The sequence below is a fragment of the Vombatus ursinus genome, unplaced genomic scaffold, assembly GCF_900497805.2.
Source record: "Vombatus ursinus unplaced genomic scaffold, bare-nosed wombat genome assembly UNPS02008961.1, whole genome shotgun sequence".
Classification (NCBI taxonomy): Eukaryota; Metazoa; Chordata; class Mammalia; order Diprotodontia; family Vombatidae; genus Vombatus; species Vombatus ursinus.
Window position 1 is genome coordinate 7676933 of NW_020948739.1, and position 13329 is coordinate 7690261.

General features: G+C 40.1%; 1 long non-coding RNA gene across 1 annotated transcript; it reads right to left on the reverse strand.

Moving 5' to 3' along the window:
• Window positions 1–2642: 2642 nt before the first annotated feature.
• Window positions 2643–9477, reverse strand: LOC114034297. Its single transcript, XR_003568085.1, has 3 exons — window positions 9406–9477; window positions 8591–8638; window positions 2643–2739 (listed from the first exon to the last, which is right to left on the reverse strand). It is a non-coding gene; the product is annotated as an uncharacterized LOC114034297 (long non-coding RNA).
• Window positions 9478–13329: the final 3852 nt, after the last annotated feature.

Here is a 13329-nt window from a genome sequence, read left to right on the forward strand (position 1 = left end):
TACAAATAGTTGACATTCTTTTCTATTTCTCTTAACTGGGACTACTTGTCTTCTTGTCCTAATGGGAAAGCTTACAATTCCAATTGGTTTACCCTGCAGTAGCAAGCATCCATGAGACCCAAAGAAAATTGTCTGGACCTCTCTGGGGATTACCTATACTAGAGGAACTCCTAGAGAATTTGGGTAAGTTTTGTGGAGAAAGGAACTTTTTTTTTTTACCAGCCTCAGTTGGATGGCCTTATATACTTAAGGAATCATTGCAGGAGTCTCCACTCAGGATAGTTTTCTTATTTGAGAATGGGATAATGTCAAGTTAACCCCAGGCCCCAAATTCCTATGGGAAGAGCTCCAGGAAGTTTGGAAAGCTCAATGGATCAGATATCCATCTGAAATGGGAAAACAGTTTTCTTTGTCTTTGCTCTTTCTTTCGCTGGTGGGCTAAGAAAGGCCCTGTAAGGATAAGGTTAGTAAGTAGAGATATTTGGTAAGCTTTATCAATTGTTTCTTGTTTTATGAATCTGCAAGACTTTGTATTTGGGGATAATTGTGATTTTCATCTGTATAGGCAGGGTGCATATGATCATGCATCAGTGGCTGTTTTGAGACTTTATTGTGTAGCATTGGGGAAGCATGTAAAAGGACATTGCTTATGTCTCCTCAGAGACCACAGAGACCTATTGTGAATTTGGGATGAAGACTGTGTTAAAAAACATGCACCCCTGCCTATTTGTTGGAGCCAGTAAATTTCAAACAGGGGACAATGTATAAGAGGGCTTGCCGGACATGCCCAGATCACCTACCATGGAAACTCCCTACATCCCCTACCACCATGAATGGGAATTGACTACATTGTCAGAAAGGCTGTATCTTTAAAACTGGCCAGATTGGGACAGTGTCTCTCTTTCCTGGTCACTCATTCCTTCTGCTTCCAGAGGGCAAAGATCACATACAGTTCATTCACAGCCTGGGTGCCATGAACTGAAATGAGAGGAGGGGATGGGGGGCAAAAAGGAGAGAAAAAACCTTCCTCTCTTCCTTCTCTTTTACCCCAGCTTTAAGAATGGGCTTGGGGTCTCTGTTCTGTATTGTTTATTCTCAATTTTAGGTGCCAGTGGTGATTTATCACCAGACTCAGAGAGATGACCTTAGAACTAGGAATATAGGCAGGAAATTGCAGGTAGCCAGCCCAGGAGGCAAGCCCTGAGAAGCCAAGGTGCCTGAGACTCAAGGCCAAGGGAGGCTTTGGACTTGGAAATGGGACTATGATCTATAGGAACTGAGCTAAACCGTAAGCCTAATCTTCTTCTCCTCCCCAGAGACTGAGGTGGGAAGGAAGGAAGGGGTGGTGGAGAAAGAGGGGAACTAAGGCTCCTATGTTTTGTGGAATAAATTTGTATATTTGTGACTGTACCTTCTGAAGTAAATATCCCTTTGTAAAAAGTTAAAGGAAAATATGATTTTGATACAACTTGCCTTAACTAAAGATTTTCTCAGATGTGATTTCCTAAAGAGTTGCATGCTTAGAAGGACATTTTAAAAAAGTAAATGGGCCTCCAAAAAATAATGGAACAATGACAAAAGATTTAAAATGTCATAAAATCTTTGAGTTGAAAGAGGCTATTAATTCCAACCTATATTTGGCCAAGAAACCCCTCTATAATAACCTCAGGAAATTTAGCCTTTGCTTGAAGATGTCTAGTGAGAAAGAGTGAGGCCACCAATTTCCTTTTTGGACAGCTCTATTCCTACAAAATTTGTCCTTGCTGTGAGCCTCAATCTGTCTTAGTTCTGCCTTCTGGGGCTACCATGCTAAGTCTGGGGCCAAGAGTCTAATTCCTCTTCCATTTAATAGCTCCACATAAAAATTGTCATTATGTTCTCCTAAGTTTCCTCCTCAAGCTAAATATCTCCAGTTCCTTCAAGTAATCATTTTACAATGTGATCTCTGATTCCTTCAAAATCCTGGTTGCCTTCCTCTGGACATAAGTAACTCTGTCAACGTCCTTCTTAAAATGTGATTTCTATATCTCAATACAATATTCCAGAAGTACATTAACAAAGAAAGAGTATAATGAGACTGTTATCCTAAGTCATTAGTACATTGTCCTGCTTAATCAATCAACTAGTAAGAATTCATAAACATCTATTATGTTATAGGCACTGTGCCAAGTGCTGATGATACAAAAAAAAAAAGAAAAGAAATAGCCCTTTCCCTCAAGGAGCTTGTATTATATTGAGGAAGGTTGGGGGAGGGGGAAACAATATGTACATAAGTAAGTATATATATATATGTATATATATATATATATATATATATATATATAATAAACACAAAATAAATGTAAAGCGTCTTGGAAAGGGAAGGTACTGGGAGCCAGGGGGAAACCTCATGTAAATATTGTTGTTCAGTCATTTTTTAGTCATGTCCAACTCTTCATGATCCCATTTGGAATTTTCTTGGCAAAGATACTGGGGTAGTTTGCCATTTCCTTCTCCAGCTCATTTTATAGATGAGGAAACTGAGGAAAACAAGGTTAAGTGACTTGTCCAGGGTCTCACAGCGAATAACTGCCTGAGATCAGATTTGAACTCAGGAAGAGGAGTCTTCCTGACTCCAGGTCTGACACTCCACCTCTTGGTCTGTTGTAGATATTGCTTGATCTCAATCTTGAGAAAAACAAGCAATTCTAAGAGGTGGAGGTGAGGAGGGAGTGAAGTCCAAGCATTGATAGACAGCCCCTGCAAAGACAAGAAGATGAGAGACAGAATGTCATGGGTGAAAAACAAGATGGCAGCTAATGCTCCCCTTAGGCTTGAGTCCCAGCCATTCTGGCCTCTCTGGGCTTCTCTGCTGGGCTGGCTGGCTGCAACATTTTGCCTAGATCCTTGCTACAAGGTCATCATGGCTTGAATTCTGGGTCCAGTGAAGCATCACCACTGGCACCTGGACCTTAGTGCACGGAAGGGGAGGACTGTGTAATAAGGCTGGAAACATAGGTTGGGCCAGATTGTGAAGAGCTTTAAATGCCAGACAAGTGTATCTCTTATCCTAGATTTATCCTAGGCATTAGGGAGCTATTAGAGTTTATTAGATAGGAAAGTGATCTGGTTAGATCTGTCAGGAAAATCACTTTGGTATCCCTAGGAAGAATTAGAGATACAAAGGTCAATTAGGGGACTGACAATAATAGTCCAGGCGGGAGGTGATGAGGGCCATGTGAGGAAAGAGAAAGAAGATGTGAAATATGTCAGAGCGGTGGAAATGACAAAATCTAGCTATTGAATAGTATGTGGGGTGATAGAGTGACAAGTTGAGGATGAAATGGAAGGTGCAGACCTGGAAGACAGAAAGAGTGTGGTGCCCTTGACAGGGAAGTTTGGAAGAGTATGTGGGGATCTGGGGAGGGGGAACTTAACGAGTTTTATTTGGATATGTTAAGTTTGAAATGTCTATGGGAGTAACAGTTGACTTTGTTAGGCCTAGCTCTTCTGAGCAATGTAATGATCTAAGGCAATTTCAAAAGATTCAAGATGGAAAATGCTATCCACATCCGGAGTAACAACTATGGAGTCTGAATGCAGATGGAAGTACACCATTTCCTCTTTTTTTGTTTCTTCTTTCTCGTGGTTTTTCCCTTTTGCTCTGATTCTTCTTTCACAACATGACTAATGTGGAAATACGTTTAATATGGCCTATATCTTGCCGTGTTGGGGAGGGGTGAATGAAGGGAGGGTAGAAATTTAGAACTCAAAATCTTATAAAAGTGACTATTCAAAACTAAAAATAAATAAATAATTTTTTTAAAAAATGAAATGTCTATGGGACATCCAGTTTGAATATCTAAACTAGACAGCTGGTAATCTGGGGCTGGACCTCAAAAGAAAGATGAGGGTTAGATATATAGACATAGAAGTCATATGCATATAGGTGATAATAGATTCATGGGAGCTGATGAAATCACTAAGTAAAAGAGAATAGAGAGAGAAGGGGGCGTGACACAGAGTCTTGTGGTATACCTATAGTGAAGGAGATGGTGGAACACCAAAGGAGACAGAAAAGAAAATAACAATCAGACAGGTAGGAAGACCAAAAAAAGCAGGGTCATAAAAATGCAGAGAACATCCAGAAAAGAGTGGTCAAAAATGTCAAATGCTACAAAGAGATCAAGAAGAATATGGATTAAGAAAAGGCCATTCTAGTTGGCATTTAAGAAATCATTGGTCAGATTAGTCTGAAGGTCTACCTCATGTGCATCAGATAAACAAAGATTGCAAAGGAGGGAAACAGGAACAGTTGAAGGGGTTTGGGGAAAGCATACCCATTGTTGGTGGACCTGTCAAACAGTTCTCCCATTCTCCAAGATAATTTAGAACTACACTTTAAAAAGTCACAAAATTATATATACCCTATGAACCAGGGATATATGTACTCATCCCAAGGAGGTCAAGGACCCATACGTACGAGGATATTTATAACAGTACTTTTTGTTATAGAAAACTTTTAGAAACAAAGTAGGTTTCCATCAACTGGACAACAACTAAACAAGTTGTGGTATATGAGTGTAAAAGTATTTTATTATGCCACAAAAAAATAATAAATTTGACAGATACAAAGGAATATGGAAATATTTGTGTGAATTGATAGAGAGTAAAATGAGGATTAAACGGGAATATATGTAAAGTGCTTTGCAAACCTTAAAGTGCTGCATAGTCATTATTCTCATTATTATCAAAACAAGATTAAATTGGCATGTGTGTAAAGTGCTTTGCAAACTTTAAAGTGCCACATAAAAGGTAATTATCACTATTGTTTTTATTATTAAAGCAGAACCAGCAGGTCAATTTGCATAAAGACAACAACAACATGCAAGAAAATAACCCTAAAAAACTTCATAACTCTGACCAAAGCCCAATCAGTCATGATTTCAAAATGCTAATATTGAAATATCTCTCCTACCTCTTGGCAGAGAGGTAATGAGCTAGAGGCTCAAAATAAACAACACACACACTTAAATATGGCCAGGATGATCATTTTTCCATTTGCCTGACCATGCATATTTGTTGCAAGGGACATTGACTTTCTTCTCCTAGAGTCCAGTTCACCTTTTGCACAAAGAGACTCAAACCCATTGCTTAGGTCTTCAGGTTCTATCTTCTTTCCTTTCTCCTCCGGGTCACAGGTTTCCACCTTCCAGCTTCCCAATACAGATTTGGATTCTCCTATGCCCCTTTGGATTATTTTTGCTCTTTGTTTTCCACTTAAAGTACTTCTTCCATTCGTTCAAGAACTATTCATTTATTGGGTGCAGCTAGGTGGTGCAGTGGATAGAGCACTGGCCCTGAAGTCAGGAGGACTTGAGTTCAAATCTGGCCTTAGACCAAATACTTGACACTTCCTAGATGTATGACCCTGGGCAAGTCACTTAATCCCAATTGCCTAAAACAAAAACAACCTATTCATTTATCTAGGGTAAGTGTAGACAGGTATCCCTCAGCCTAGGGCTTCTTAACCTATGATCTGTAAACTTTTTTTGAAGCATATTTTGATAACTGTATTTCAATAGAACTGGTTTTCTTTGTAATCCATTGTATTTTATTTTATGCATTTAAAAACATAATTCTGAGAAGGGGTATATGGGCTTCCTTAGATTGCCAGAGGGGTTCATGACCCAAAAAAGGTTAGAACTCCTTCTCTAGCCCTTTTACTGTTCTCTAGTAAGGAAAACAACCCGTATTTTGTGCAGATGTGATATTACTTAGAATTGGCAGAAACACAAACATAATGCAATCCCTTTCCGGCATTGAAATATTCCCCTTGTCCTTCATACTTGCTAATCTTCGTGGCTAACTGCTTTGGCAAATAGCCTGTTTGCTGCCTGTGAGGCATGACTTTTAAAAAAAATAGAGGGTTTTCCTTCCATATCTCTGTTATTGGGTAATACTTGATCAGATGTATTTGATGCGCAATGATTAGAATCCTCCCAGAACCTTACTGCAAATAGCAGTTGCCTCTGAAGTTATCTGTGAGATTGACTATAGGAATTTAATTTCTAGCCTCTTCTCACACCTTTACTTTTCTTCTTCAATCAGTCAATAAACATTTATTAAGCACCCACTGTATGCCATGCACTGTGCTAACTACTGGAGATACAATCTGGTAATAGTTTATAAGATGGATAGATTAGAAGGAGGAGAGACTTTAGGTTGGATTTCCAGTTAGGATTTATTACAATATAAAGCTAAATGCAACTAATGGGGTAAGAAATGGGAAGGAAAGGATTCAAGAAATATTATAAAGATGAAACAACAGGCAAGGAACATCAGGAAAAATAGCTGGGATTGCTCTCAGGAAGAAAATTGCACCAAGGGATGTTTATTGCCAAGTGTGATATGGGACTTCCCAGGAAGTCCTAGAAACCCTTCTCCATCTTACAGAACCAATGCATTATGGGGGATCTGGACTACTGAGACAATGGGTTTAAACTCAGTAGTTCTATAAGTCTGCCTCTTTGAACAATTCTACATCCTCACTGTGGACAGAGGGTTCCCTGGGGACCCGTTTGGACATGGAATCTCTGAGATCAGCTCTGACTGACCAATAGAACTGCTCTCTGAAACCAGAGAGAAAGGGAATGGCTGTACAAGTAGTGGGATGTGAATATAAGGGAATCTGTTTGTGTTGTATGATAACAAATATGATAGATTCAGGGAATCCTAGGAAGACTTGTATGAAGTGTCGCAGAGTGAAATGAATGGAACAAGGAGAATGATTTACAAGAAGACTACAAATATGTAAAGGAAAACAGCTTTGAAAGACTTCAGAACTCTGAAAATGCCCTTAGAGAGCAATTAGATTAACCACTTCATTTTACAGGTAAGGAAATAGAGGCCTAGAGAAATCCTCAACTGTGAAATGAGGATAATAATAGCACCTCCTGAAGGAAGGAAGGAAGGAAGGAAGGAAGGAAGGAGAGATTGAGGAAGGGAGGAAAAAAGATAGAAAGGAGGGAGGAAGAGAAGGAGAAAGGGAGGAAGGAAGAAAACCTGGAAAAATTGAGGAAAAATTGAAGGAGAGCAGTCTCTAAGCCCAGATGCCTGTTCAGATTCTACTTTAAGATTAAAAGAAAAGTACAATCAAAGACAATTAAGGAGGACATAAAATGATTAAAGAGAATTAAGGAGGATCAAGGAGTATTAAGGAGAAGAGCCTAGAGAGGTTGATTCAAGAAGGAGTAGGTAGCTGGCAAGACAAGGCAAGATAGTGAAGAAAAGGTGCCTGGGTCAGAGGGTTAAGCAAATTGAAAGAGTGTATCATTGGTGAGTGAGGAAAATTGTTGAAACTGCAAGGCTGATACCAGACAGGGAGGTATGTGTCACTGTGGATATGGAGTTGTTGAAACAAAGGAAAGGAATTTGAGCGAAGCTATCAAGTTATTAAGAGGTAATATTTGGCTGTAAGTTTTAACTGTGAGCTTGGGGGATGGAGGTTGGGAGAATGATGTAAACACCCACAAATCATTTAAGGAAACAAGGCTGCAAGTCACAACCATTAGGGAGGGTAGGGAAAATTATACAGTGATTGGTATTTATTCCACAGCTTAGCTACCATTATCTGCCTGTAAGTGTAAACTGTTCTCCCTCCTGAAGGACAAAGTGAAGGGACAACAAGATGCCTCTCCACACTTAAGGTTGAAACAAATAATGATGTGCTCCTAAAGGAAACAGAAGTGAGGGATGATGGGGGAAAAAAAGAGATTTAACTTTTGTCACAATGATGAAGAAGAATAGAGTATAACACAGACAAGAAAGGGAATAAAAAGGACAGCTTTACAACCAAAGTATGAAAACAGATTTGAGACTTTTTCCGTGGAGGAGAAAAGCAGATACTCTGAGGAAGAAGTAGCAGCTTGGTCTCCAAAAAAATGACAAGGTAGAGCCACCAAAGCCCCAGAGATAATCCAGGCAACCTTTGACTGTGACTTGTCTCTGATGTCTCAGCACACAAGACAAGTAATCCCTTATTTCACTGCATAATTGTTGCAGATTTTATGCCAAATTTTTGCAAAAAAAAAAGTGGGGTGCAACCATTATGTGAAGCTTTTTAAAAATTGTGCCAGTATTACTTAAACTATTAATATTGCCAGTATTACCATGCCAGTATTATTAAACTATCTTTGGTGCAAGATTAGGATGCACAGAATGCTTTTGAGTATACGTTAAAATTAAATACTGACAGTGAGCATGTACTGAGAATTCTAGGCTCTCAATGCATGAGAGATAAATGTGTATCCATATGCCACTGCTGAATACCCTGCTGCTTTGTTTACCTTTTAAATGGCATGATGAACAGAATTGTACCATGCAATGATTATGTGATGAAAGGTTATAAACCAATTTTTGAACTGAAAAAAGAGGGTGTGATGATTATGTGGTGAAATAAGGTAAGTAGCTGGTGATTTCTTGCTCCGGGTTACTGAGGCAGCTACTTTTCAACATGATAACAATAATCCAGAGATCTATTGTTTTCCTAAATCCGCTATCCAGGACATGAGATAACCTACCAGTGCTTATCAAAAGGGATGACAATTACCTTCTTCTGTTGATTCACACGGGCACAAACGACACTTCCCGAAGGAACCTATAAAGTATTGTCAATAATTGTGAGTTATTATTATTTTTATAATGCTGAGCCTGAAATCAAGTGACATGAATTCAAATCCTGCTTCTGACAATTATTAAGTATGTGACTTTGGGCTAGTCTTAATCTCTGTAGGTTTCACTTTGTTTATTTGTAGACTGAGGGTAGTAACATCCACTATACCTAACTCACAAGAAGAGAACTGTGAGGACCAAGTGAAATAATGTCTAAAAAGGGCTTTGTGAATTTTAAAGGTTAAATAAAAATAGATAAGTAAAATTAGTCTTTTTTTGAGACTGGATCTCCCTGTTTGATCCAGGCTGGTAGTATAGCTCCCCAATGCTAATACTAATAGGCCTGGAAGCTTTAAGCCATTCATTTTTCTAACACTGACTGTTAGACTGTTTCCCCTCCTTAGACAGTTTGGTAGCCTCACGTGGTTAGGGGTTTACCATACTGGTGCCAGTCAGGACAGACACTTGCTATGCTTTAGCCCGCTGCAGCTCAGAATGCCCCAATTCAAGCAATCCCCCAGCCTCGGTCTGAACATGGCAGAGGCCAGGCCTAGCTATTATCTTTTTGCAAGTAAATTTAAACAGGAGAGAAACAGATGAAACATTTTGATATACAACTATGATATAATCTGTGAATGGGAAGAAAACTTTAATTCAATATTTTCTAAACTACACAGTTTCCACAGGGGAAAAAAATGCTTCCCTGAATATTATGAAAATAAGAATATTTAAAACTTGCAAAATAATACCTACATGTTAAAGATTACTCTTTGCTTATGACATAAATGCACATGGAATACAGGACTTGTGATTCATTGATGCAGGCAGTGGAATTTCTGGGTGTGGACCTTCCAGCCCCTTCTCTGCAATTCATAAAAGGATATCAAGCACAGTCAGCAGATGCTTTGAACTAGTTCAAGGGCTCACAGCCAGTATGACTCAGGTGAGATCTGAATGCAGGTTTTCTTAGCTCTGAGATTAGCCCTTTTTGCACTGCATCATATTCCTTGCCCCTTCTCTTCCTCTCTCCCTCTCCCCCCTCCCTGCTCTTTTTCTCTTTTTCTGTCTCCCTGTCTCTATCTCTCTATCTCTAGTCTGTCTGTCTGTCTGTTTCTCTCTTTCTCTGTCTCTCTCTCTCTGTCTCTCTTTCCCCTTCCTTCCCCACTATGTATGTTCATTCACTCATTCAATAAACATTTATTAAATGCGTATTATGTTCCAGCCATGGTGCTAGGTGCTGAGGATATAAAAAGAGGCAAAAGATAGCCTTTGCCCTCAAGGGTCTTACAATCTAATCGGGAAGACAACATGCAAACAAATATATCCGAAGCAAGCTATATACAGGATAAACAGGAAATAAAAGAGGGAAAGCAGTGGAATTAAGAGGAGTTGGGGAAGGCTTTCCCATAGAAGATGGGATTTTGCACCATAGGAAACACTGAACCAACAAGAAGAGGCACCTGATAGGGCATTTGGGGAGGGGATGAATAACCCTGTACTGGTTAAATGCCCCTAATACTTTCTGTGTTGTAGCATAGGGCAGTAACTGACATTCACCATCGCTCCTGAGACATCAGGAAAAGGTTAAATTCTCATCAGTATTCATGGGATCTGCCTACCAGAAGCTGCCATGTGCCCTGAACCACCTACCCTCATCCTGAGACTGGTATCCCTTAATCTCCTTAGCTCACGGGTGGGGAACCTGTGGTCTCGAGGCCCTCTAGGTCCTCAAGGGAGGCCCTCTGACTGAATCCAAACTTCACAGAACAAATCCCCTTAATAAAAGGATTTGCTCTGTAAAACTTGGACTCGGTCAAAAGGCCGAGCCCAAGGACCTAAAAGGCCACAGATCCCCCACTCCCACCTTACCTTGAGCTGGACGTACTAGGATTGCTTCCTGCCTCTTCAAGAACCTTAGACAAAAGGTCTGCATCTCTCGCTCACAGTACCCAGGTCTCTTGCTGGTCATTAGTTTCTTTTGCTCTTTCTCCTTTCCTGGATTCCTAACCAGGAATGGGCCCATAAACAAATTATAACATATAAATGACATGAAATAGCATTATGTTAAATTGAGGGAAATGTGAAGACTTGTATGAATTGATGCAAAGCAAAAGAAGCAGAATCTGGGGAATAAGATACATAGCAACTACATGGAAACAACACTAAAAGAGCTGAATTCAGATAAATTGTAATATTCAGTCTCGGCAAAGTAAGAGGAAAATGGATTGAAAAAGAGATGAGGGAAATAGGGATGGGGAGAACTGTTTCACTATTGGCATTGGGAGGAGGAAGGGAGTCTGTCAGAGGTAAGGGAGAACTGGGAAGACAATTGACAGAATTTCAGCATTGAAAGGGACTGTCATTAGATTGTGAGGTCCTCGAGGCCAGAGGCCATCTTTTGCCTTTCTCCATATCCCCAAGACTTAGAACAGTGCCTGGCACATAGTGGGTTGGTTGTTGTCCGTTGATCTCGAAGAGGACCAACATGACATCACTATGCTAGAGCAAGTTTCAACGTGTATGACTGTGGTCGATCAAACCAATGTGAGCGTGGAATGCTCTACCACAGGTCAGCACAAATAGCCCATGTGAACATTTGGGGTGGACTCTCTAAATCTGTACATCTCCTGTTTTTTTTAGCTACTTCCATCCTGCTTTGCTCATAGAGCACAGCACCCTCTCTGATGAGCACGCACCATGCTGGATGGTCCTATGCCAGTGTTTCCCATGTCATGTAATCAATTCCACGGTTCTTAAGAGAGACCTTGAGAGTGTCCTTGAATCACTCTTTTCTGACCACCGTGTGAGGGCTTGCCCTGTGTGAGCTGTCCGTAAAATAGTCTTTTTTGGCCAGCCTACATTTGACATTCAAACAATATGGCCACCCCATCAGATTTGTGCTCTCTGAAGGAGAGTTTGAATGCTTGGCAGTCAAACTTGACCTCAGTGTCTGGTATCTTATCCTGCCAGGTGATCTTCAGAATCTTCCTAGCCTGGCACAGAGTAGGTGCTTAATAAATGCTTACTGACTATCATAATAGATCAAGGGACCCCAAAGGCCATGTAGTCCAACCCAACCATTATATGGGTGAGGAAACTAAGGTTTAGTGAGAAATTAGGTGACTTGCTCAAGATCATGTAGATAGGAAGTAGCAGACCCAAGATTTTAACCCAGGTGTTGTGACTCCAAAATCATAACTTCTTTTGCATCACACTGTGGTTATTTACTCTGAGTCACACCAAAAGAGGAATCCCTTCTGCAAGGCTCCCATTAAAAGGTCCACTAGCCTCTGCATGAAGACCTCCACTGAAGGGAAGTTCATTGCTTTCTGCAGATGCCCTTTCCAGTTTTGCACAACTTTCCTTGTTAGCAAATTGATCCATACCTTCTTGACCTAACAATTTTTTTCTCTCCTCTACTTCTCTCTTTAGAAAGAAAAGGGAGATGACAAGAAAACAAAGAAATGTTTTAAAAACCAAATTTCCAGGAAATATCTTCTGGTCAATGAACTTTTCAGCCTAATTTCTTACACCGTCTCCAGTCAGAATCATCCAAATGAGACCTATGCTTCAGAGCAGCAATAAAAAGATGATAAAAAACCTCAAAGAGTAATTAGATTGTGGCCATTATATGCTACTTACTAATACATTTTAGAAAACTTTAAACGTTTTCAGAGTTAAACTTATCATGTCCTCCTCTAGGTTCCTTCTCCTCCCAACTTTCTTTTTCCAGATGAGGGCATTGAGGTCTTCCCAGCCAACAGCCTCAAATCTTCACTTATCTTTGATTCTTACCAATCTCTTACTTCCCTATCCCTTTACATCCAATAAGTTGTTAGGTCTTGCTGATTCTCTTTCTTGCCTCCATCCCTTCCTCTCAATTCATACTACCACTACCTTAGTTCAAGCCCTCATTCCTCCCTCCCAAACTACTTCATATTCATTTTACAATTATTCTATATGTACTCATGTACTAAGTGTTCACCTGGCTCTCTCTCACAGAGCCAGGGCAGCTGCATCCCAAGACTGGAAGCTCCAACCCCTTTTTCTAGAATAGTGGTATCACCCTCAAATAGAAACAGGAGGCACTAAACCGTAATAGGGATCCTCTCTGGGCACATTGAGTTAGAAAAACACGTTAACATTTTCTTGATATTATTCAGTCATGTCTGACTCTTTGTGACTCCATTTGGGGTTTTCTTGGCAAAGATAATGGAGTAGTTTACCATTTCCTTTTCCAGCTCATTTTACAGATGAGGAAACTGAGGCAAGCAGGGTTAAGTGACTTGCCCATGGTCACACACCTAGTAAGTATCCGAGGCTGCATTTGAACTCACAAAGATGAGTCTGCCTGACTCCAGGCTCCAGCACTATCTTTATGTATTTTGTTAAATATTTCCCAATTACATTTTAATCTGGTTTATTTCGTATTTGACATCTCTGACGTAGACCATAAAAGGAGAAATGCAGAGGATAAGCACTAAAGCCTATTTTTCATGGGGCCATTTTGGTGGGGAGGATCCAAGTCATCTTGTCCTTACCGCCTTGTCTCTCATTGGATGCCATGAACGGAGGGCTTGAACCACTTGCAAAACAGCCAAGAGACTTTTGAGAAGAGATGAGGCCAAGGCTAACTACGGCCTTTTTAAAAAGGTCTCCAATTCCAGCTATGTATCC